Genomic DNA, 25,033 nt, shown 5'->3' with positions numbered 1-25,033 from the left:
GAGAGGTCTTCCATTGGTTGGTTCACTCCCCAGTTCGCCGCAACGGCCAGAGCTGCACTGATCTGAAGCCAGGAGCCAGGAGCTTCTTCTGGGTCTCCCATGTGGGTGCAGGGGCCCAAGGACTTGGTATATCCTCTATTGCTTTCCCAGGCCATAGCAGAGAGCTGGATGGGAAGTGGAGCAGCTGGGACTCAAACAGGCATTCATATGGGATGCCAGTGCTTCAGGCCAGGGCATTAACCTGCTGCGCTACAGTACCAGCCCCTATAATTTTAATTTTTGGAGGAACCAGTATTTTAATTTCCAGATTGGCTACTTGATTTTGCACTTCACCAGGTTCCACCTGCATTTTTAACCTTGTTATTCCACTGGCTCTTTCCTACCAATTTATAAATTTCCTGTGCCATTTTACTCTCCCAACTTATCTCCTTCCCTGAGTAGAAGGGGTTCCTTAAAAAATAATCCACACTTACTTTCCCACTCTTACCTCTTTAAATTTGTCTTTGTCTACTTTATGGTACTGTTCTGATGAGTGAATTCTTCACTAATTAACATTTTTACTGCTACTCATCCAAAACAATGCTTTCCTAGCTCCACTTGTTTCCCTTCTCTGTCTTAAGTACTAAGATTACAAGGATAATGAGACAGGGGCAAGAACGACTGTTGAAAAGCAGCATAACAAATATTTACAATGACTCCCCATGTTTTACTTATAATTGTAATCATATTATAAACCCATTCATTCTTATCTTAGCTTCTATGATGCTGCAGGTTCTTGTTGTGGATTTTGTAACCACCGTATTTATAAGTTCTTGGAAATCAGAGCCCGTTGTTGGTAACCTTCTCCAATTATACCAACTCTCCCAGTCCCTGGATTTCAAAAATAATCGGCTATATCCTCTAAATCTTTATCTATGGTAGACCACCCCTTGCAGATGTGTACATCCACTTACAGACTTGACATCTCTACTTGGGTGCAGCAGGTATTTCAAGTTCAACATGACCCAGTGGGAATTCTCACTTCCTTCTCTCATATCCACCCCTTAATCAATAAGCACTGTTACTGTCCACCCATTTCACATGCCAAACATTCAGTAGTGTTTTTCAATTCACCTTTTCTTTTGTTACTCCTGTTCTTTTGTTTGTAGATATCTAATATACCATCAAGTCTTTAAAGCTCTACCTACAGTTATTTCTCAATTCTACCTGCTTCTTTCCATCTCTGTGGCTTTCACTTTTGTCCATTTTACTATGATAATGAACTGTTCTGTGCAAATAGAGGATTATGGATGTCTGCTCAAACTTTTCACCGCATCCCATACTTGAATGCCTGAGTTTGAATCCCAGCTACACTTGATTCCAGCTTCCTGCTAATGGGCACCCTTGGAGGTACCTGAGTCCCTGCTAGCCATGTGGAAGGGCCAGGTTGAGACTCAGGCTCCTGGCTTCTGCCTGGCTCAGGGCTGGCTGTTGCTAGCATTCTGGGGAGTGAATCAGCATATGGGAGATGTATTACCATCTGTTTTCCTGCTTTTCAAATACAATGGAAATAAAACTTGTAAGAAGTAGTAAAAATGCACACTTGACCATATCACTTTCCTACTTAAAACTAGACGGCATCTTGCCAGGCCTCTTAAAATAAAATCCAAATACATTGCTGTAGTCTTAGGGCTTTTGAATTCTAATCCTAACCTACTGATTAGACCTCATCACCTAGCCCTCCCTGCCCATTCCTTACTAGCCACACTGGCCTTCATTCTGTTTGTAGAGCTGACCAAGCTTTTTTTTTTGCTAGGGGTTTTGCACCAGTGTTTCTCTTTGCCTAGAATGCTCTTCCCACCACATTCACAAAGTTAGTATTTTTTCTTGTCACTCAGATTCCACTCAGAGAGGTCTTTCTTAGCCATGCAAGTTCAAGTAGCCACTGGATACTATCTTTATATGAACTTATTTGCATTTTATATTTCTAATGATTTATTTGAAACAGAGTGATAGGAGGGGAAGAAATACAGAAAGACGAACACGGGTCCACACACATACACAGAGGGGTAGGTGGACAAAGAAAGAATTATTCCACTTGCTGGTTTACTCCTGTAATGGCCACAGGTATGGGATAGGCCTAAGCCAGGAGCCAGATATTGCATCCTGGTCTTCCATCTGGGTGGCAGGAGCCCACATAATTAGGTCATTTTCTGTTGGCTTCCAGGTACTTTAGCAGGAAGTCGGATTGAAAGTGAAGCAGCCGGGACCTGAACAAGCACTCCAGTATGGGTTGCAGGCATTGCAGACAGTAGCTTAACCTGCTGTGCCACAACACTGGCCAACCACAGCTGTAACTGTGTTACACAGTGCTTAACATCGTTCTTGTTTGTCTGTTCACTGTTCTGGTTATTGCATATCTATTCCTGCTAGAATATGTCATGAGGGCAGAGGACTCTCTGGTTCATTTTTTTTTTTAAAGATTTATTTATTTATTTGAAAGTCAGAGTTACACAGAGAGAGGAGAGGCAGAGAGAGAGAGAGGTCTTCCATCTGATGGTTCACTCCTCAGATGGCTGCAACAGCCGGAGCTGTGCCAATCTGGAGCCAGGAGCCTCTTCCCGGTCTCCCACGTGGGTGCAGGGGCCCAGGACTTGGGCCATCTTCTACCGCTCTCCCATAGCAGAGAGCTGGACAGGAAGCGGAGAAGCCGGGTCTCAAACCCGGTTCATTCTTGAATTGCCAGAGCTTAGAATATCTGGCAATTAAAAGGCACCTAAAAATGTTTGAATGAATAAGATGTCTCCAGGTCTCAAACTTTCTAATGTGATCTCTAAACAACTGCAATAGTGAGTGTTCTAAAATGTGTGTCATCACTTCAAATACCTTACCCGGATGCTCCACACGGCCAAGAGAACATAGCCACACCACCTAACAGGGCACACAAGAGTCCCCGTGCAATTCTCCTGCTTCTCCAACTTCTTTTGTCACGGAGCACCCATTGAATAAACCATGTGTTCTTAATGATATGCAAGATGCCTGTACCTTAATATCTAGTATGTTCAAGGCCACGCAGTTTCATGCCTCTGAGACTTTGATCCCTCGTTCCATCATGCCTGGACTACGCTGGTGTTCCTCTCACTGCAGGCCCCTAGATTTACTCAGGTTTAAGACACAGCACAAGTCAGGAAGGCGTTCTGACTGCCATATCACCACACACACCAACAGTCTCCTCTGTCAATTACACCTGCCTCCATCAAGCTGCTGCCACACTTGGCGGCTTCCTTCATTTTCATGTCTGTCTCCCCATTTGGACAATAAACTCCACGAAGGCAGGTGCAGTGTTACAAATGTCATTTTTGCTACTAGATGTGACACACAGGTGTTACTCACACATGTAGTGATTGACTGACTCACCAAGATTTATTTTACTTGTCACAAAAATGCAAGGTGCTTGAGAATGCTTGACATCTCTTGCCATTAGGGTTGACAGATGCTACTCATTATTCTGTGTTTACTGTAGCTTGGGCCCTACTGCACCATCATTTAGGTTAATGTAGACAAACGTTTTCAAAGTTTCACAAAAAATGTACTCAGGCAGTACATTGTCAATTTATCACCTAAAACCAATTCTTAGATCTTCACAGGGGAAATAAACAGGCCTGACAAGAATTTGAAATACTTAAGGAAGAGTTGACTCAAGAAGGTTTCATAAATGATTGTAAAATTTAATATCTGTGGGACAGAGTTCTACTGACATTTAAATAATGTCAACAACACAAGCTGCAATTGATAGCAAATAAAACACCATCAAGGTGCTTATTCTGAATCAAAATTATATAAAGATGGTATGTGCAGCTCTGAAATACAGGTTCGGCAGTAGCATGACTCATGGATAGGATTCTTGCATTTTAGACCATTTTGTTTTTTCCATGATTACAAGTCCTGATATGCCAAAAAGAAATGAAAAAAAAAATGCACTATGCTTCCTTTCTCAGGGCTTCCAGCCCTTCTTCAATTCTCTGCTGTCTGCTTTTACTGACATTTTCATAGAGTCTCTAGTGACCTTCTGATGACTAAATCCAATGACCCCAGCCTACTTGAGGAGTCTCTGGGATAGATAATACATCGATTCAACAAGTATTAATCAATCATGTATTAGACATCAGCCCAGTCAATTGAGTGCATAGAAATTAAAAAAAAAACAAACAAACAAGAACAAACAAACAAAAAAAACCTCATTTGGCAGATCCTACCTCCAAGAAGCAAAAAGCGAAACAAAAGTTGAACAATTGAAACCCCAACCAAGCTAAGCAATAAAAGAACAGACTTGGTTCCTGTCCTTCAATACCCAATCACCTAGTAAGAAAATAAACATTGATTAGCAGAGAGATAAGCATTTAATTTTATATGGGATGAGGACTGTGAAAGAAAAGCATGGTGTTACGTGAAACTGCCACTTGGAACCCAAATTTAACAGAGGATCGGGATAGCTCCTCTGAGGATGAGATAAGGAGACAGAAGAGAGAAGTTCAAATATAGGAGAAAAAAAAAGAATGTTAGCTTGGGGGGATGTTTGGACAACACAAGAAGAATATGAATTCCATTCATCACACAGTTTCTCCCAAGTAGCAGATGAAGAGGTGGAATCATCGGCTACCACCAAGAAATCAAACACTCAAGCTGACAAACATGATCAATCTAAGAGCATTTGTGGAGCCATAATTTGAAGATAAGAAAAAGGCTATTTCACAACGGTGTCTTCGTAAGCATGACGTTGTTCAGAAGAATAAGGAACCAAACTGCTTGGTCATACACACAAGAAATGTGGAATTTATTCCTGCAAATGAAAAAGGAAAATAAGTGACTTCCTGTTCAGGAGACAGATTTCGCTAAACTCCGTTCAAACTCCAGAGTGTTTGAGAAGTTGTTTTCCCTTCTGACGTATCAATCCATTGACGGTACATGAAAGGAAGGTATATCCACAGCCTTCGAAATGGAAAACATGAAATTATTGGCTAAAAGTTGTTTTCTGCATCTATGATCGCAATTCCAATAAACATAAAAAAGAAACTGATAGTCTTTTTCTTTTTTTTTTTTTTTTCAGAAACGAAACTTCAAGTGGTTAGCACATGTGATTCAAACAAGAACTGCAGAGTCTGCTCATTAGCCCTGTTTGAACTTATATGGATCTTAGGCACTTCAATCCCTTATATAGAAAGAGAGGAAACATTTTTCCTTTCTCTTAAAAATTTTTATTTAGATCTCTAAACAGTAATTCTGTACACACTAAAAACTACCGAAGGCATTTTTAAAGCCTTTGAACTACCCCAGGCGCTCTTATTCAGCAGGGCTGGAATAAGCTTAGGGAATCTATGGGTTAAAAACTTCCCAAGTGATTCTAATGTGTAGCCAAGTTTGAGAACTACTAAGCCCTATTTGCTCTTTGTCTTTTCTTTCAGTTTTTAAAGTTAAAGATAGAGAGACAAAGAGATTGCCCAGTGACTGCTTCAATCCGCTAAATGGCCAGGACTGGGCTGGCTGAAGCCAGAAGCTGGGAATATAATCCAGATCTCCCACATAGGGGGAAAGGAACCAACTACGTGAGCTGTCACTGCAGCCTCCAAGGTACACACTAAAAGGAAGCTGGAGTAGGGAGCCAGAACTCAAAGCTAGGCACTCCCGTGTGAGACAAGGGAGTCCTGACTGGTATCTTCACTGCTAGGTCAGACACCTGCCCCTCTGCTTTTTTCTAATATAGCTTTATTTACTTATTTATTGAAAATTAAGTGAACACTTAAGCCATGGTAAGGAACTCAAATTATCTTTTTCATTTGTTTGTTTTGGTAAAACATAAAAGGAGGATCTTGGAAAACTTCTACTGAACAGGTTTGTGATTTTACTGCTCTGGCCTCATCAGCTGACGTTGTAAGAGGTGGTGAGTGGCTAAGCAGCAGGCCCTGGTAGATAAATATGGCTTTGGCTGGAGGACTTAGCAAGGTTTCCTAAATAGTCCTTCTTGCTATAATTCTACATGACCTTATCTGAGTACACAGTGACACAGCTGATGGTCTCTTCCCAGGGAGACCGCAGGCTTCCAGCAGGGCTTCTGAAAATACGGTTCTGGGAACCCTACTAATTTTCCTCTCCTTTTGCCTTCAGTTTCTTCTAGCAGATGCAAGCACAGGTCCATGACCCTGTATTTGAAACCCTTGGCGCCAGGTGTGTTTTTGAGCTCCAGATGGCTCAGACTGCTTCCCATGTTTCCTGTACCTCCCTCAGCGTGATTGGAGGAGCACCTGGTAATCACACATATTCCTGCTCCTCCAGGGGGCACACAGCTCTCCGCCAAGAGGGAAGAATGAGGACGACACGCAGCCTCCACCTGTTCAGTTCAGCTTTTGTTACCAAATGGTGTTACTAGAAACTGTCAGTCCACAATTCAAGCCTTTCTGAACTCCTTGGATTTTGGGAATTGTAGACAAGAGCTAGAGGACTTGTGGGAGCACCTAATGTAGAAATTGCTTGGCAAAACTGTCTTTCAATAGACTGATTTTTCTCACTTGTAACAAAAATGTGGTGATGTGATGTTCAACGGATTTCCATTGTCAGTTTCTTTCTGAATGTTAATACTTTCCATTTGGTCAGAAATGGAAACCCCAGATAATCTTAGGGTTTTTTTTTTAAATAAACAAACAGATTAAATAAACAGATATGTGGAAGCTGTTACTATTGAACCCTGATGACTCAAATTCAGAAAACCAAACAACTGACTTAAAACTCAGGTAAGCAAGTTTTTGCCCGTGGTCATCCCCGTAACTCTCTTTTGTTCAGCCTTCGGATACCTTTTCCCCTTTAATTTTAGGATACGTAGTTTTCATAGCTGTGTTGGCTGAGTTTGTGTGAGACGGAGCTTCCTCAGGTCGGTCAGAACATAAGGTTCCTGGAGTGGGTGGGCGTGTTGGAGACACTGACTTGGTAAATGCCGTGTGATCTCATTGTTTTCACAGACTGGTGAGAACCGACAGAAATCTGAATTATGTGCACTTATGCCTTCCTGCGTTTAATTACTCTTTTGGAGCAGATTTTCTTCCTGTGCACTTTTCAGAACATGTGCCTAGTTGGTAAGTGGTTAAAAAAATACTTTTTTTTTTTTTTTTTACTAATTAATAGAATTCATTTTGGGGAAGAAATGATCTTGAAAAAAGAAAATACTTGGATGAAACATTTGGGAGAGAAAAGCAGCCCCATGATAGAGTTTGGAAATTTGTGGGGGCAGAAAAACATGGAAGGTAGAATTACTTTGCATTTACAACATTGCTGCTGTGGGGAGGGGACAGAAAGGAGAGCAAATGGCTGAGCAATATGAGAAATCCAGAAAAAGACTTTATTAAACAGGATTCACTATCATTCAGTTCTATTGTATTTCTATTCAACTCCATCTATTTCTTACTTTCTGAAAAACGTGCTACACAGTCTTTGCATGACTGATTTTCTAGCTTTCTTGTACAACTAAGGAAGATAGTTGGAAATCAGTTTAGGAACCCAGGTGGCAATTAAGGAAAAATGGCAGGATGCCAAGTGAAGAGCAGGAGGTCAGCTACAGCAGGGGTGGATCTGCAGAACACAAGCCCTGCAGGAACAGACAGAATCATGGAGGGGGTATAGGACTTCCTAGGTGTGTTGGAGACCACAAAGAGTCTTGCTTGGGTCTTGGGAAGTAGGGGGACCCTGGATGTCACCAAGATTCAACAGGGAACGGTCAGTCAAGATTACAAACAACTTACTGAAAAATGATACACTGGCGTTAGTAGACTGTGAAAGTCATCTGTTGATGGACAGAGTGGGGAGCAATGCAGGAGTCCTGGGCTTGACTTCGCTGGCATTAGGTAATCATCTGATTTTGGGAAGATACCTAATTATTCTGAGCTGCAGTTTGCTTATCTGCAAGGAGAGAAAGGAAACTAATTATTGGTTCTCCCATGTGGAAAAACAGCCCGGGTGGTACCTAGCAGGTCCTAGAGAGCAGCACAGAATTAGGAATCTGAAACACGCATGTGAAATAGCCCTGCGTCTACACCCTGCTTCTGCTGCTCATCGGCAGTGAGAACCTCAGTCAGCTCCCTAAGTGCCTAAGGAACAGTTTCTTCAACTATAAAATTGTAACAGTAATTCCTATGCCTCAGATGGTTTGAGGAGGGTTAACTTGTAGCCTAGGTAAAGCACTTGTCATAGAGATGTTTGATAAATGTTAGACTCCATCTCTTTCAGATATAAAATTCAATTTCTTTGCTCAGTTTCCTTTGCCATAACATTGCAAGAGGAAAAAAAGGTCCAGTTCTGTTTTATAAGGTAATCTAACTTCACACAAACTTACTTTTGTTGAGCAGATAAAGAAGTTACACACAATAAAATCAACTCCACCAATTGCATGGAATTTAACAGCATATATTCAAACCCATGTGCTACTGTGGTGTTGATTATAATCTACCAAGTATTAACCAAGCCAGCTGTATGTAAACAACAGCATCCAGAGAAGTGGTGATTTGTGCCTACAGATTCCCTCAGGAGTATGGAGTTTCTCAATCTAATGAAGCTGATAATACTTTTTCAACATCCATTCTAAATCCCACGTTTGTTTGCTTTAATAACTAGTAAATACAATAAAAATAGAACACACTCACATGCATATATCTGCCTTGGAATAACTTCAGGCTGCCACTGTGATGCACTTCACTCCTAACCTCAACAAGCCAGGGGTAGCACCACTTACGTTTATAGCAAATGGTATCCCACAAACAAAAAGGTCTGATGTCTCAACTGTCATATGAAAATAAGAAGTCCCTCTCTGGTGTCTCAACATTTGTCCTCACTTAGTGACTATCACTATCAGAGTGCCTTAGGCAAGACTTCATCCCAGTAGCCACTGCTTCTGTTATTCCCTGGATAACATCCGGAGTAAAGGACTGGGGCTGGTACCATGGTATAGCAGGTAGAACCATCATCCGCAGTGCCGGCATCCCATACAGGCGCCGGTTTGAGCCCTGGCTGTTCCACTTCCGATCCAGTTCTCTGCTATGGCCTGGGAAAGCAGTAGAAGATGTCCCAAGTCATTGGGCCCCTGCACTCATGTGGGAGACCTGGAGGAAGCTCCCAGCTCCTAGCTTTGGGTTGGCACAGCTCCGGCCGTTGTGGCCATCTGGGGAGTCAACCAGCAGATTGAAGACCTCTTCTCTCTGTTTCTGTCTCTGCCTCTCTGTGGCTCTGCCTTTCAAATAAATAAAAAAGAGTGAAGGACCAGGCCTGCTTGTATTCTTTCTGTTCACATAGGCTGATCACCCTTAATTCACAAATCTGAAATTCAACAAGTCCAAAATCCAACACTTTGAGTGCTGACATGAAACTAAACGTGGAAAATTCCACATGATATTTTTCAGGCAAAAAATTATTAAAAATATAGCATAAAATTAACTTCAAGCTGTGTGTAAAAAATACATATGAAATATAAATAAATTTTATGTGTAGGCTTACACATTCCTAAGATGTCTTTATATATATGCAAATATTTCCTAATCCAAAACATCTCCAAGTCTGAAACATTTCTGGTCCCAAGGACTTCAGGTGAGGGCATTCAACCTGTACTTCCTAGGCCTAGGCTTTCGGTTGCCTTAGGGTCCCAGTGCCTTGGGAGGAGAAGCAGAGCTTTTCCATGTACCTCAGAAATATTGATGGGTGCAGCTTTCCCGCCCTCAATCTGTCCTATCTGTTCACTGCTGAGCACTGAGGCATCTGCCTTCCATACACAGTATGTATCTGACCATTACAACTGTATTACTGATTTTGGTTCAAGTTTTCATCTGTTAATGAGATAAGTGTATATTGTACTGCCCCAATTCCTTTATAGTCTCTTTAGGTTGACAAAAAGAGTTCTTAACTGATAAAGAATTTTCAAATGACCATTGTATTTCAAGAGATGCTTATCTAAGTATTGGGTTTAATATTCATTACTTTTATTTCTAACCTTATATTTCCTTTCATTTAGATGGGCCATAATCTTCATTTGGTAAGCGTCTGTGATGGTAAATTCCCAACTCCTAAAGCAAATGAAGATTCTGAAAGTTTCTCTACTGCATTTTCATTAAGATGGAAATGGAGTACAAAAATACTTGATGACAGTGTAATTACTTTTATCTTGGGAACCTACAGTGCCCTAAATTACAAACTTCCCTTACAGAAGGAAGTTAGTAGGGTTTCAAAGCAGGCATGGCACCAACACTGTGTCTTAGATTTTGACTGATGAGTAGGAAGACACTTATCATATCAGAGTCATCAAACTGTGCCAAAGTATTTTGCTTTGATAAGGAAATATGATGTGGAGAATCAATTTTAGGGGTCCAGACCTTATTAGAGTAAGAATATTGTTTAGATGTTTTCAATCTGGGAATCTCATAGTAAACAACTGGCAAGGAATATTTAACTTCTAAATAAGCCATTCTCCCAAAGTTGTTTTGGAACTCAGGACAATTTCATGTGGCCTTGAAGTTAAAAATGGTGGTTGCTTTCTTGTTCTAGAATATACACCTGCAGACAGGGAGGGTAGGCCTGTGAATCTAGAAGATGGTGTAGGATTAGTCGGGGAGCTGGTTTTGTATGATACTCTGGCCTGTGCAGGCAGATTCTAGTGACGACCCTTGGAGTTAGGTCCTTGGTTTATTACAGTGATCTGTAAACACAAAGCTCTATAAATTTGATTACTGCGCACTTACTAAACCTGCGTAATCCCTGCAGTTTTATCATCACCACCGCAGCACTGTACCGTACATGGAATGGCCTCCTACCTATAATGACTTTCTAGATCTGCCCTAGTTCTTTTCCACCAAGTTCCTGTTGTACAACCAAACTGTTCTTTGAAAGACTCATTTTTAGGGAACCATAACTATATTGAAATCTGTTCCCAATGTCTTCACTATAGAGCTCCAAATGACTAATGAGGTCTACAAGGCCTTCCACAATCTCAACTTTCTTCACTTTTCCAACCTCATATTGGGCAGGCAATTCTCCACAGTGATCTTGTTTCCACTTTTGGACTTTTCAGTCTTTCCATGTTGAGGCCATCACAGTCTATTTTATTTTCCTTAAAGACTCCTCTTCTACAACTCTGACTGATCTAGGACAATACCCTTGCAACGTCTCGAAGATATTCCTATTCATCCACAATTAAAGCTTTGAATCACAACACTGGACAGAGGCCTTTCACAGGCCAATGAAAACATGGAACCACACTTATAGTTGGTCTATAAGTGTTCAGCATATCCTAAATGTACACACACACCATTAAGAAAAAATATTTCATAAAATGCTAGTTTACAAATGTTTGTGGGATGATTTTTAATCCTCAGAGCTAATGTTTTATTTCATAAAAATTCAAATGGCTGTTCAAAATGAATCATATTTTGATAATTCCTATCAGAGAAAATACCTTAATCGAAATATTGAAACTCCATCAAATGTTACTGTGAGGTTGACAGTCTGTTCCCTGAACAAGTAGTTATAATGGAAAGGAGACCCTAATTCATTCATCCAGTTAACTGACAATTCAATAAGAAGTTATTACTTACTACAATATAAACATGTACATAAAACTTAGAGTCTTTTGAGAGATCGATTGTCTGAAGGGCTGGAACAAGCTTGCATATATGTTTTGGTTTGCCCAGTGTTGTAAAGCATTTAAGAAAATATTAAAAGTTCAAAGAATCAAAATAATTGAGATTTCCAGCTTCCTTCTAACCTTGAAAGACTCTGATAACATATGATTCATATTCCCATGTGGCAAAAAGCAACTTAAGCTGAGTGGCATTTACTCCTTTTAGGTAGAGAAATGCTTATCAGACCTGAGCTTGCCTCAGAATCACTGTAGATTACTGGGTCCCAGCCTGGAGCTTCTCAGTCAGGTTTGGGCTGGTGCCCCACAATGTTATTTCTAACAGACTTTCAGGTTGCTGCTGTGGTGGTGGCGGCTAGGGTTCCACATTCTGAGAACCACTGAGGAAAGGCAGTGCCTTCCAACTCCCCCAGTAATTCTGCTCCATTCCTGATCTGGGTGCGCACTGCCACTTAGCATCAAGCCCATGTCATTATTGTGGGCATATTAAGGCTGTCTTTGCCTTGTGAGTCTTTCCTGGAGGCCAGAATAAAAAAGAAAAGAAAACCAAGGAGAAACATGTCTTTGTGGACCAAGAACTATCATATCACATTTACCTAGCAAACACCCAGTCCACGCATGGCACTCCCTCCCTGGCCTCAGGAGCCTCTGAGTTTAAGCTCGGTTCCATCATATTTTTCACACAGGATAAAATTAAACTCAGGCACTGGGGCTCTTGCTCTCAGACCCTGGTTGAAGTCCCAGGTTCTGCAGTTTACCAGCGTACGTTGGGAAACTTCTCATTAAATCTCACTTCCTCCTCTAAAATACAGGGATTTTCATACCTACTTCCTTGGGTAATTGTGAAATTAGAAGATTGAATGTGATGTGCCTAGTAATGTAATAAAGACTTAACAGCTATTATCACCAATGTTATTATTGACATTTTAGTTACATATTTTAAAATCATGATTTCAGACTGGGAAGAGGGGAAAAAAAACTAACCAGAAATGGAATCAGTAATCTGGAAAAACTGAATCAGAAAGGTTGAAATTCAAAATTAGTAGACTTTGCAAACATACAAAGGACAGCAAAAATGGAATCCCAAAGTCAGATTTTAGAGGCAGAAAAATAAGGAAGGAATATCTACTGCTTAGGAAAAATTGTGCAATGTTAATAGACAATAAGAAAGAAAAATTCAGAACTGTAATATTCATGATTTAAGTTTTTCTTTTTAGTCAAAGAGAAGTATTTTCAGTTAGAAAGGGAATAACAAACATTTACTTTAAGAATCAAAAGGAGCTATCCATTTTTGAGATAACATTTTTAATTTACATTACAAAAATTAAAAAAGGAAGAGGAGGGAGGGAAGGAAAGAAGAAGGGAAGTATTATATTCTTAGAATTCTATCTATGAACTATACGGAATCTATTCTCTTAGTATTAACATCACATTAACTTAAGAACTGTTGAGAATTCTGTTTTGTAATAGTTATCATGCATTTGCTGTGACCCTTAGAATCTAATGTACTAATAAATTGCTTAAAAAAAAAGAGCTATCCAGGGGCCAGCATTGTGGCACAGTGGGTTAAGCCACAGCTTGTAATGCCAGTATCACATACTAGATAACTAGTTTGAGTCCTAGCTGCTTTGCTTCTGATCCAGTCCTGGCTAACAGACCTGGGAAAGTAGGGGATGATGGCCAAAGTACTTGGGTGCCTGCCATCAATATCGAAGACCTGGATAGAGTTCTGGGCTCTTGGCTTTGGCCATGCTGCAGCCATGGAAGTGAATCTGTGGATGGAAGATCCCTTTTTAAAATCTTATTTATTTGAAAGGCAGAGTTAGCGAGAGAGAGAGAGAGAGAGAGAGAGAGAGAGAGATCGAGATCTATTGGTTCACTTCCTAAATGGCAACAATGTCCAGGGCTGGACCACACCAAAGATAGGAGCCCAAATCTTCTTCCAGGTCTTCCACGTGGGTGCAGGGGCCCAAGGACTTGGGCCATTCTCTAATGTTTTCCCAGGAGCATTAGCAGGGAGTTGGAAGGGAAGTACAGCAACTGGGACTTCAACTGGTACCCACATGGGATGCTGTCATTGCAGACCACAGTTTAGTCTGTTATGCCATAATGCTGGCCCAAGATCTCTGTCTTTCCCTATCTGTCTCTGTTCTGTAGTTCTGCCTTTAAGACAAATTTTAAAAGTTTTCCTAACAAGTCCACATTAATATGAATAGTTCTTATCAGCTATGCTCAAATAAATCATGTCACAGGCTGTCAATGAGTTCATATCAACTATGCCATAGATGACTGGAATTCAGGGTAGATAGGGTCATGAGACCACACATGACAATCTATGAGGAATCATGGAACTTGAGGAGGTACTCAGACAACAGAAAGACCCACTTTATTCTGACTTCCAAAAGAACCTACTCTTCACAAAATTATGAATGTTAAGCCAACAAGCTTTCTGTTTACCCAAGCCAAATATAAAATGGATTGTTTGTGAACACTTAGAGAAGGAAAAACAAGGCTCATAAAAGGTGGGCACTGCTTTTAAATGCAAGTTTTTTCAGGATATTCATTTTCCTTCTGATAAGATGAAGCTAGTTGATCATGGAAGTGATTCACTGATTGAACAAATATTTATTGAATCTGAATTATGAGTAGGCATATCATCTGTTTCCTTTTAACTGGAGAGATAGGCAATGTGGTTATAGGCTAAGTTGCTGGATGGGGTAATAGTAAATGTGTTCATTTTTCAACTTGTGTTTAAAATGTGTTAATGATGTAGTTGGAAATGTCTATTAATGCGTACATGTTAGGCTCAGAAGGTCTGGTTGGGATCAGAGAATCATTATTAGTTATTATAGTGGCTGAGATATTTTAGGAGGGCATATTGGAGAATAAAGTGCCAAAGCCAGAATGTAAGGACACTAATATTTAAGAAAAGAAAAAAAGGTTTACAAAGAAGACTAACAGAAGTCAGAGAGGCAGGGGGAGAATCAGAAGAGTGGAGCCACCTGACTGAGGGCTCAGCTGCTTTTGGAAGCCATGCTTGGGATTCTGGCACCAAATAGCTTTGATGTGTGAATTTTCTCCAGCATACTTGAGTTACTGGAGTGTAGGAGAGGAAAAGGGAGATGAACTCAAAGAGGTCTGCATAGATGGTAAAAACTGAAGAACAAGAAAGGGAAAAAAGTTGTTAAAGAAGTAAATTCACATGGTGATTAAATTTAAGATAACATGGTGTTGAGTGGGGAGTTAAAATATTAGTTGTTTTAATGGAGACTCAGAAGTAGCTTAGTTTGAATAAATAAAATCAGCAGAATGAAAACCTACCAGGGATGCATGCACATTCCTATAGTTTGCCAAATAAATTGTCAGAGTGCTAAACAAAATAGATCCAAGGGCCACTTACTGTAGATGAATCAACACATACACTTCATCCTCTCGTCTTTTCTCTATGCCCTGAAATGACAATAAGCATTTAACATTTTTCTCTTTTTAAAGAATGATTTTAAGAGAACAATGATGTGAACCACCATTTCTCAGTCTGGATGAACAATAACCATATGAGGCCAAATGATACTTATACAAGTGAAAAGTAGCTTTAGGTTGTATAGTTGACTTTGAATGCATAAATGCTATTATTATTACTGATAACCTAGAGAATATTTTGGATCCTTTTCATGTGTTTGGTAGTGACAAGTATTTTACATATCTAATAAATTTATAAATATCAGTTAACAGATTGTTGACCTAGAATAATTTTAGCATTTCATCTCACTCAATTTAATGTTTAACCTTCATAATACTGGCAGGCTAATGGTAACCATCTTGGGTCATTTGATGTTTCTCTCTCCTTCTCCAAGGTAGGGACAAAGGCCCAGGGGGGATTTACACGTTGCCTTGGCCAGTGAAGTGGTAGTGGTGGTTGTGTGGTGGTGCGGTGGTGGTGGTGGGGGACTTTTGGCTGAGTCACCTGCTCCCTGTGAGTTATCCATGGACAGAGTTTGGCCTGCAGCACGGCCTTTATGACTACAGATTCACATAGGTGTTTTGCTTTGTTATTATGGGCAGGACATTTTTTGGAAAGCAATGGGCCAATGTACCTGGACTCTGCATGAAGCCATCTTCTCTTTTAGGTATTGGGACCTCCCCAGAAAGAGGGGAACTTAGCTCCTGGACCCATCATTCTGCTTGTTCTCATTGCCTGCTCTTCCCTCCCTCCAACACACCTCAGAGAATCCTATTTGAGGCAGCATGTGGAGGAAATGAATGTTCCCTGACCTCTGCTTCCCCCACACATTCTACCTACACGTCATCTCCCAAACTCCAAATTTCCCCTTTTAAAACCGAGACAAAAAGTGCCCTCGGTTAGTTGTATTTTCTGAGCAGCTGCATCCCCTTCCTGAGACAATGATCTCAGGGTTTCCTATAGGCTTGGAAAGGGGGAAAGACCAAGAGAAACTGTGCCAAAGTAACTCACATCTCACCCACATTCAACTTATTTTTGCAATGAGAAAATTATAAGATAGGCAAAGTCTTCCATGTTTGCATCCAAATGTTTTTCCAAACCCAACATTCTGTAATTCTATCCATATTAGGCAAAGCCAGTTGCTTTGTGCAGCCACCAAGGTTGGGAGAAGCCACGTGGGTAGCGCTCCAGGGACAGCAGTTGGTCTGACACTGAGGGAAAGGGCCCTGTTGCTCTTGCTCCGTGAGAGCTTACAAAGATTCCTACGAAATCATGTGACCAAAACCGAAAACGGTTACCAGATTCCTGTTGACTGTGCCTCCTCTCTGGAAATCTCCAGCCGTTACATGGAGGTTTTCACTTCTCTGCTAGGCTAGAACCACCCATTTCTCAACTCCAATTTCTCCTGTAATTGTGGCTCAACAGGGTGTCTTAGTCCTTAGTGGCCATCAGTATACCTCCTGGGGGTCAGGACTTCAGAGCAACCTCTGAAATATTACAGAGTCCCATTATCAAAGAACCTGTATTGATGTTGGCTGTTCAGAGTCCTGTGCCAAGGCTTTGTGCACTGTGAAGCTCAAGGAACTTGTAGTCACCTTGGAGAGATGGGGGTCGTGCCCAACACAGCACAGCCCTACCACTCTGCGCGCTACAGCTCCAGGAGCAGCAGAATAGCACGAAGCAGAGCTATCAACTGCTGAGTCAAAGAGGCATGCAATTGTGACACTTGAATTGTTGCTTTTTGGAACTTCAGCTAAAAATAGCTCAGGCTCAGTCTGAAGAAATTCTGACCTGAGTGGATATGCTTGGGTTAAGAAAGAGGAGTTATTTTTAGACCTTTGTAAGTACTGCAAAGGAAGTCAGCTTAAGCAACATCAGTAATTAATACTATTTATATCTATCTCTCAGACACGTGTTGAAGATTAACCGAGACTGGGACAGTGGAAGAACTTGAATGCTCTGGTTCTGTTTATTGCCATGTATTCAAGAGACACAGCAGGCACCTTACGTGTTATTAGGATTAGCCAAATCCAGAGCAAAGCCCTTCCCTCACACACACACAATTGTTAATTCTGGCATTTAGATCGGATTCAGAAAACTTCAGAATGCCAGAGCATTCATTTAAAAATCACTATTAAAGAAGAATGCCCTACCTTTGTTTGTTGTGTTTTAGAGAGCAATTCAATCAGATAAGCACTTTGATGTTGTAAATACCTACACATCAGCTCATCTACTTTAAATTAATCAAAATATTTAGGCATCTTCAGAGGATCTTTTCAGATTCACAAAACAGGACAATTGTTGTTTACTTCCTGGAACGGTGATGCACCTTGGGAAATCTCTATTTGATTTGTTTAAAAGGAATAAATGCTAGTTTCATGCAACTCCGTTGCCAAAATAATGTTTTAAAAACACACTGATTGGAAGCCTGGCCAGTGCTCTCTCTCAGGCTGTGGGAGTGTGTTCCACCAGAATCTCAGAGGGAAGGCAGCTCTTCCTTTGTGCTCTGCCTTTACCTCCTTTGCAGCGGGGCTTGCAGCCACCGTGAGTGGAGAACTGACTGCTCAAAGGTTCACAACTGACAAGGCATTCCCAGCATCCCTCAAAGGCATTTAGGGAACTAGTTGCAGGGAGCTGGGGACATAGCCAGAGTAGACTTGAGCTGATTATTCCACATGATTACATATTCAAATTGGGTTGAATTCCCTGGACCCCTAGGATGTCAGGGGGAGGTGGGGAAGAAGCCTGCTGGACAGGAGCAGGCACAGGGAGGAGGCTGGCCTGGCACTGCAAATGTGCTGCAATGATTTCCCCAGGGCAAGTCAGCCCTGCAATCACGAATTCAGACAAGGAAGGAGCTGTGGATCTGAAAAGCCTGGCTGCATTTCTAAGTCACACAAGTTCATCCTTTTCAACATATGAAGAGCCTTGCTTTGCATCAGGATTAGAGTTTATTTTTTTTTTCTTCTTGAATCCTTCATAAATGGCTTTTTAAAAATTCTGTAGCCAGGTAAGTTAACCCATAACCACTGTCCCCTATAGACTAAAAAACCCCAGGAATTATGAGTAAATGTCTGTGGCATTTGCATTAATTGGAGTTGGTGTTGGGGGAACTTTTGAGTGTCAGTGGCTACTGGCATAACCTTTTCCTGTCTTCACTAATGTGGATTCAGAGGGTTCATGATTACATTGGAAGGTGTGGGCAGAGGAAGAGGCATTTGAAAAACACATAAAATTATTACCTTTATTAGCTATGAATGTTTGTGACCTTTCAATGGAGTTGGTATTTGGATTAATGTGCTTCAATGATAGAAATAGCATATAAATATTCATATACACTTAGTATCATATATATGTCTACAAATAGGATATAAACATAAACATAGATACTAATGAATATGATGTGCACATTGTGGGGTTTACAATCCTTATGACATTTGCATCTTTATCCCGGAATATGAACCAGACTCCAGTGACATGTGTTGCCAGACAAGGCAGGCTTAGTCACAGGATGATAGAACTGAATTAAGAGGCGGTTAGGCTTGTAGGAGAGGGATCTGGGCTCCAAGTAGTCTTATCTAGAATATAAGAGGAAGGGGGACTTCAAAAAGTTTTTCAGAAAAATAATCAAAAGCTTTAGTGCAAAAAATTTTTGAAATCCATGCAGAGTTTTTTCATTATGCAGATTTCCATGAACTTTTTGAAGATCCCTTGTATGACAGAAGAGCACAGCTGATGGGTTGTGTAATAGCAGGAGAACCCAACACTGAGGAGAGGACAATGAGAGTTTTGAGACCAGAGAATTACAGGGTGAATAATATTCAAAGTTCTAATCAATGTTGTCCTATGTGTGTGTGCGTGTGTGTGTGTGTGTATGTATGTGATTTTAAGTTTTCTAGCAGCTAAATTTTAAAAAAGTAGGTGGTGGTTTGAGCACTTGGATACCTGCCACCCCCATGAGAGGTCTTCCTTGAGTTCTGGGCTCCTGGCTTCTGCCTGGCCTAGCCTCACCTCTTGAGGGTATGTGGGGAGTGAACCAGCAGATGGGAGAGCAATCTATGCCTCCCTCCCCCTGCTTGCCTTTCAAAGAAATGAAGTTTTTAAAAATTATTTTTAAGAAATAAAGGGATGAGCATTTGGTACAAGGGTTAAGATGCCTCTTGGGGTGTGCCTTATGGGAGTGCCTGGGTTTGAATCCTGACTCTTCTTCTGATACTAATTTCTTTCTAATGTCCACTCTGAAAGGCACTAGAACTTAGGTTCCTGCCACTCATGCGGGAGATCTGGATTGAATTGTGGGCTCTTGGCTTAGGCCTGGCCCAGCCCCAGTTGTTGTGAATATTTGGGGAATGAACTAGCAGATGGAAAATCTGTCTTTAACTCTCTGCCTTTCAAATAAACAATATTTATAAAAAATAAAAACAGGGAAAATAAATTCTAATAATATATTTTATTGGACCCAATATATTCAAAATTCTAATCAACATGTAGCATATGTCAAGGACACTGTAACCACATGAGATCACCTATGGGCCAGAACACAAATCCATCAGGCCTTTGGCACTAGGTATATCCATATCTTTTAGGTCAGAGAGTGATCTGAATTGTTTTGGAAAAACCTGGTTAATGAGAAGTGACTGCCAAAGGCGGAAGGTGCTGTGAGGCCAAAGGAAGAGTGCAGTTTATTAGGGAGAACTAATAGACAGAAGCATGGCCTCAGGGAGTCCTGAGACATCCATCTCCATGGCCCCGTCAACAGTAAGGGATTTACATTAAGCCAGACCAAGGTGGCCCATGGCTAATCTAAGAGATCTGGACATTCTCAAGAAATAGTCACATTCTTGTCATCACTTAGGAGACACTCCAGCATCCAGCCTGGCAAGACAAGCTTGGAATGTTATCTTATTGACTGTTTATCCCATAACATTTGGGACAACTGTCAAGGTTACCTGAAGGGCAAGACAGTGTTTTATGACTAAGATGGCTGTGGTCATGTAAAGTTGAATCCCTATTGTTATCATGACTGGTAACTTGCAAAGGAGAAAATAAAAGGGTTAAACTAATCATTTAAACAAATTCCACCTCACTTGTAATCAAAGCTGGAAAAATTAAAACCTTGGTGAGATACTATTTCTCACCTGTTAAAATAAACAAGATTAAATAACACCCCACGTTCAAAGGTGTGCTAGAATCCACACAGTGCTCTTAGCTGTGAAATAATTCTTTTGGAAAATAGCTTTATATTTCATGTCAAAAGCTTTGGATTGTTTCGTAAGTTTTAATTTATGTTCATTTCATTTGAAAGGGAGGGAGACAGACATAAAGAGAGGGCTACAGACATCAGATGTTTCATCCGCTGGTTCACTCCTCAAATGTCTATGATAGCCAAGACTGGGCCATGCCAAAGCCAGGATCCATGAACTCAATCTGGGTTTCCCATGTGCGTGGCCAGGACTCAAGTACTTGACCCAATGTCAGGGTGCTGTTTCCCAGGGTAACACGTAGCAGGATGCGGTATCGGAAGTGGACCAGCCAGGACTTGAATGCGACACTCTGATAAGGGCTGTGGACATCCAGAGCCAGAACTTCATTACTGTACCAATTGCCTGCTTTGAATTGTTTTCCTAACTTCTGAGACTCTACACCAACAACAAAAAGATAATGATGAGAATCATTAAGTGTCCATTTTATGACAGGTAATATGCTTAACACTACATAGGTTTTATCTTTTTTTTTAACTTTTATTTAATGAATATAAATTTCCAAAGTATGGCTTATGGATTACAATGGCTTCCCCCCTATAATGTCCCTCCCACCTGCAACCCTCCCCTTTCCCACTTCCTCTCCCCTTCCATTCACATCAAGATTCATTTTCGATTATCTTAATATACAGAAGATCAGTTTAGCATACATTAAGTAAAGATTTCAATAGTTTGCTCCCACACAGAAACATAAAGTGAAAAATAATAGATGATTTTTTAAATGATGATGAAATCAGATCAGACCTATTGTCATGTTTAATCCCAGTGAGAGTCAAGTTGGGAATTGATAATTTCTTTTTTTTTTTTTTACAGAAGATCAGTTTAGTATACATTAAGTAAAGATTTCAACAGTTTGCACCCCCATAGAAACACAAAGTGAAATATACTGTTTGAGTACTTGTTATAGCATTAAATCTCAATGTACAGCACATTAAGGACAGAGATCCTACATGAGGAGTAAGTACACAGTGACTCCTGTTGTTGACTTTACAAATTGACACTCCTGTTTATGGCATCAGCAATCTCCCTATGCACCAGTCATGAGTTTCCAAGGCTATGGAAGCCCCTTGAGTTCTCCGACTCTTATTTTGTTTAGACAAGGTCATATTCAAAGTGGAGGTTCTCTCCTCCCTTCAGAGAAAGGTACCTCCTTCTTTGAAGACCTGTTCTTTCCACTGGGATCTCACTCACAGAGATCTTTCATTTAGTTTTTTTTTTTTTTTTTTTTTTTTTGCCAGAGTGTCTTGGCTTTCCATGCCTGAAATACTCTCATGGGCTTTTCAGCCAGATCCAAATGATTTTAGGGCTGATTCTGAGGCCTGAGTGCTGTTTAGGACATCCGCCATTCTATGAGTCTGCTGAGTATCTCGCTTCCCATGTTGGATCACTCTCCCCTTTATTCTATCGGTTAGTATTAGCAGGTACTAGACTTGTTTATGTGCTCCCTTTGACTCTTAGTCCTTTCATTATGATCAATTGTGAGCAGAAATTGATCACTGGGACTAGTGAGATGGCATTGGTACATGCCACCTTGATGGGATTGAATTGGAGTCCCCTGGTATGTTTCTAACTCTACCATTTGGGGCAAGTCAGCTTGAGCATGTCCCAAATTATACATCTCTTCCCTCTCTTATTCCCACTCTTATGTTTAACAGGGATCACATTTCAGTTAAATTTCAACACTTAAGAATAACTGTGTATTAATTACAGAATTAAACCAGTCATATTAAGTAGAGCAGACAAAAAAAAAAAAACTACTAAGAGGGATAATGTATTAAGTTGTTCATTAACAGTCAGGGCTATGCTGATCAAGTCACCATTTCTCATGGTGTCCATTTCACTTCAACAGGTTTCCTTTTTGGTGTTCAGTCAGTTGTCACCGATCAGGGAGAACATATGGTATTTGTCCCTTTGGGACTGGCTTATTTCACTCAGCATGATGTGTTCCAGATTCCTCCATTTTGTTGCAAATGACTGGATTTCGTTGTTTCTTACTGCAGTATAGTATTCTAAAGAGTACATATCCCATAATTTCTTTATCCAGTCTACCATTGATGGGCATTTAGGTTGGTTCCAGGTCTTGGCTATTGTGAATTGAGCTGCAATAAACATCAGGGTGCAGACCGCTTTTTTGTTTGCCAATTTAAATTCCTTTGGGTAAATTCCAAGGAGTGGGATGGCTGGGTCGAACGGTAGGGTTATCTTCAGGTTTCTGAGGAATCTCCAGACTGACTTCCATAGTGGCTTAAGCAGTTTGCATTCCCACCAACAGTGGGTTAGTGTCCCTTTTTCCCCACATCCTCGCCAGCATCTATTGTTGGTAGATTTCTGTATGTGAGCCATTCTAACCGGGGTGAGGTGAAACCTCATTGTGGTTTTGATTTGCATTTCCCTGATTGCTAGGAACACTACATAGGTTTTATCTTAAAATCTTCACAACAATTTTGACCTTATTAGCTCCTCAAAAATAAAACAATGGAAAAATTTATGTATCAATGTGTTATCATTAGCATTTTTTAAAAAATGTAAAAGACTCAAAAGAACAACAACTTGGGGAAAAACCTAAATATTTCAAAATCAGAGAATGATTAGGTACAATTACTCAATGCAATTGAGGTATTAAGTGTTTTTTGAAGAACATGTAATGACAAGGCAAAATGTATGTCAGTCTCTAGTGCCTCAGTAGGGCTACCTAACCAACACTAACTCTGAGTGAGGCGCAACAAATAGCATGTATTTCTCATGTGTACATTTGCAAGTTAGCTGAGATGTGGCTCTGCTTTTGATTTCAGGAATTTGGCCTTGGCTACAGACTTCTGATCTAGGCTCAGGTATGCTGCACTGCGAACATTCGGGAGCCCAGGTTGAAGGGGCATCAGCTATCAAGGAGAGGTCTTCTCACAGCAGACTCCTGGAGAGCAAGAGGCCAAGTGCAATCCCACAGCACATTGCAAGCCTTCCTTTGCTTCCTGGCTGCTAACTTCTCACTGGCCTAAAGTCAGCAGGTGGGGAAGTATCCTCTGTTGGTCAAGTGAACATTGTCAGCATGTGTTAGTGTGGCTGTTATACAAAATTAAAAAAAAAATAACAAATGCTGGCTTGGAGGTAGAGAAAAAGTTGTCCCAATATACTGTTGGTGGGAACACAAACTGGTAAAATGTTTATGGAAAACAGTATGGAGAGTCCTCAGAAAATTTAAAATTGATTTACCATATGACCCAGCTATCCCACTCCTGAGCTATTCCCACTACTGGGAATATATCCAAAGGAAATGAAATGAGCATATGAAAGAATTACCTGCACTCCCATGTTTATAGCAGATCAATTTGCAATAGGTAAGATATGGATCAACCTAAATGTCCACCAACTGATGACTGGATAAAGAAAATGCGGCACATATACAAGATGGAATGTAATTCGGCCATAAAAAGAATGAAATCCTGACAATTCAAACAAAATGAATGTAACTGGAGATCTTTAAGCTGAGTGAAATAGCCAGACCTAAAAAGACAAATACTATGTGGTTTCTCCAATTTGTGGTAGTTAATATAGAAAGAGTGTAAAATTTGGGTATATGTCATATCATTTGATATATAAATATTGCTGCACTGAATCAGACTATGAAAGTGACAATATATTCTTTCCCACATTAGAAATAGAGAGAGGAGGCCTAATGAGGATTCCAGGGGTGCTAATAATGTGTTGTTCTTAACTTGAATTTTGTTATGAGTATGATCAGAGGACCAAAACTGCATTTATCTGTACACTTATATACACTACTTGCTACATATACTGTATTTCAATAAAATATTAAAAAACAATGTGGTCTATGTAAACTGTTACAGAGTAATAAGGGGCTGACACAAAGCATTCAATCCCTCAACCTGGTCTACATAATTATTACTCACTTCCTTCCCATATATGCCCACCTCCTCTCCAAGATTCCCTCAAAACTCATTCTCTGTGCATCCAAGCCAGAAAGATAGCAACTCAGGGTCTACATCAACTCCAGATATGATTCTTGGTCTGGAGACCTTTGAACTCAAAAGACCAATTATTCCCCCTCCCACACCCGACATACAGCACTGGAACAGGAACAAGATAACCACAGTAAACAGCCCCATTCTAATAGAGGAAGAATGAGATGCATGTAACAGTCATAGGATTATAGCAATTGTGAAATCCCAGTGGGCAGTGTTTCCAGGTTCCCCCACCTTGGGGGAAGGGAATGTTCTTGGATTAGATGCCATTATGGTTCCCCGGTCACAACTCCCCAAGCCCCAGTTCATTTTTTCACTATGGCTCTTGGCTCCACTCTTTGGAAAGTCCTGTGCTAAAATCCCCCTTGATCACGTCTGAAGAGGGCAGTAGGAAATGAGCCCTGTTCCGTGGCTGAGCAGCCTTCTCAGCCTGCTGTCTTTACAATGGGGAGGGAAGAGGCATTCCGAGCTATTTTTATATCTGAAGGAGCATAATCACTTTTAGTCCAAGCAGACAGAAATCTTCTCAAATCAGGTTAATTTTTCACCTCGACAAATCCTAGGACTTCTAGGCTCTCAGTTCTATTTGCAAAGAGTCACGTTTATTGCTGAAGCCACACTTTTTCAATTATAATCAACAATAAACTGCTCATTCTATCAACATTGTGCAGTGAAACTTGCTTTTATCACT

At 40.6% G+C, this 25,033-nt stretch overlaps 1 long non-coding RNA gene across 1 annotated transcript; it reads left to right on the top strand.

Annotated features, from left to right (window-relative positions):
• The first annotated feature begins 6,793 nt into the window (after positions 1-6,793).
• On the top strand, positions 6,794-23,453 carry LOC149128527 (uncharacterized). The gene is made up of 3 exons (XR_016219826.1): positions 6,794-6,901; positions 6,990-7,103; positions 23,155-23,453. It is a non-coding gene; the product is annotated as an uncharacterized LOC149128527 (long non-coding RNA).
• The last annotated feature ends 1,580 nt before the right edge of the window (positions 23,454-25,033 follow it).

Source organism: Oryctolagus cuniculus, chromosome 1 (genome assembly GCF_051225735.1).
Source record: "Oryctolagus cuniculus isolate XC-2025 breed Fujian yellow rabbit chromosome 1, ASM5122573v1, whole genome shotgun sequence".
Lineage (NCBI taxonomy): Eukaryota > Metazoa > Chordata > Mammalia > Lagomorpha > Leporidae > Oryctolagus > Oryctolagus cuniculus.
Note: the sequence above shows the minus strand (reverse complement) of the source record. Positions and strands in the feature narration are given on the sequence as shown.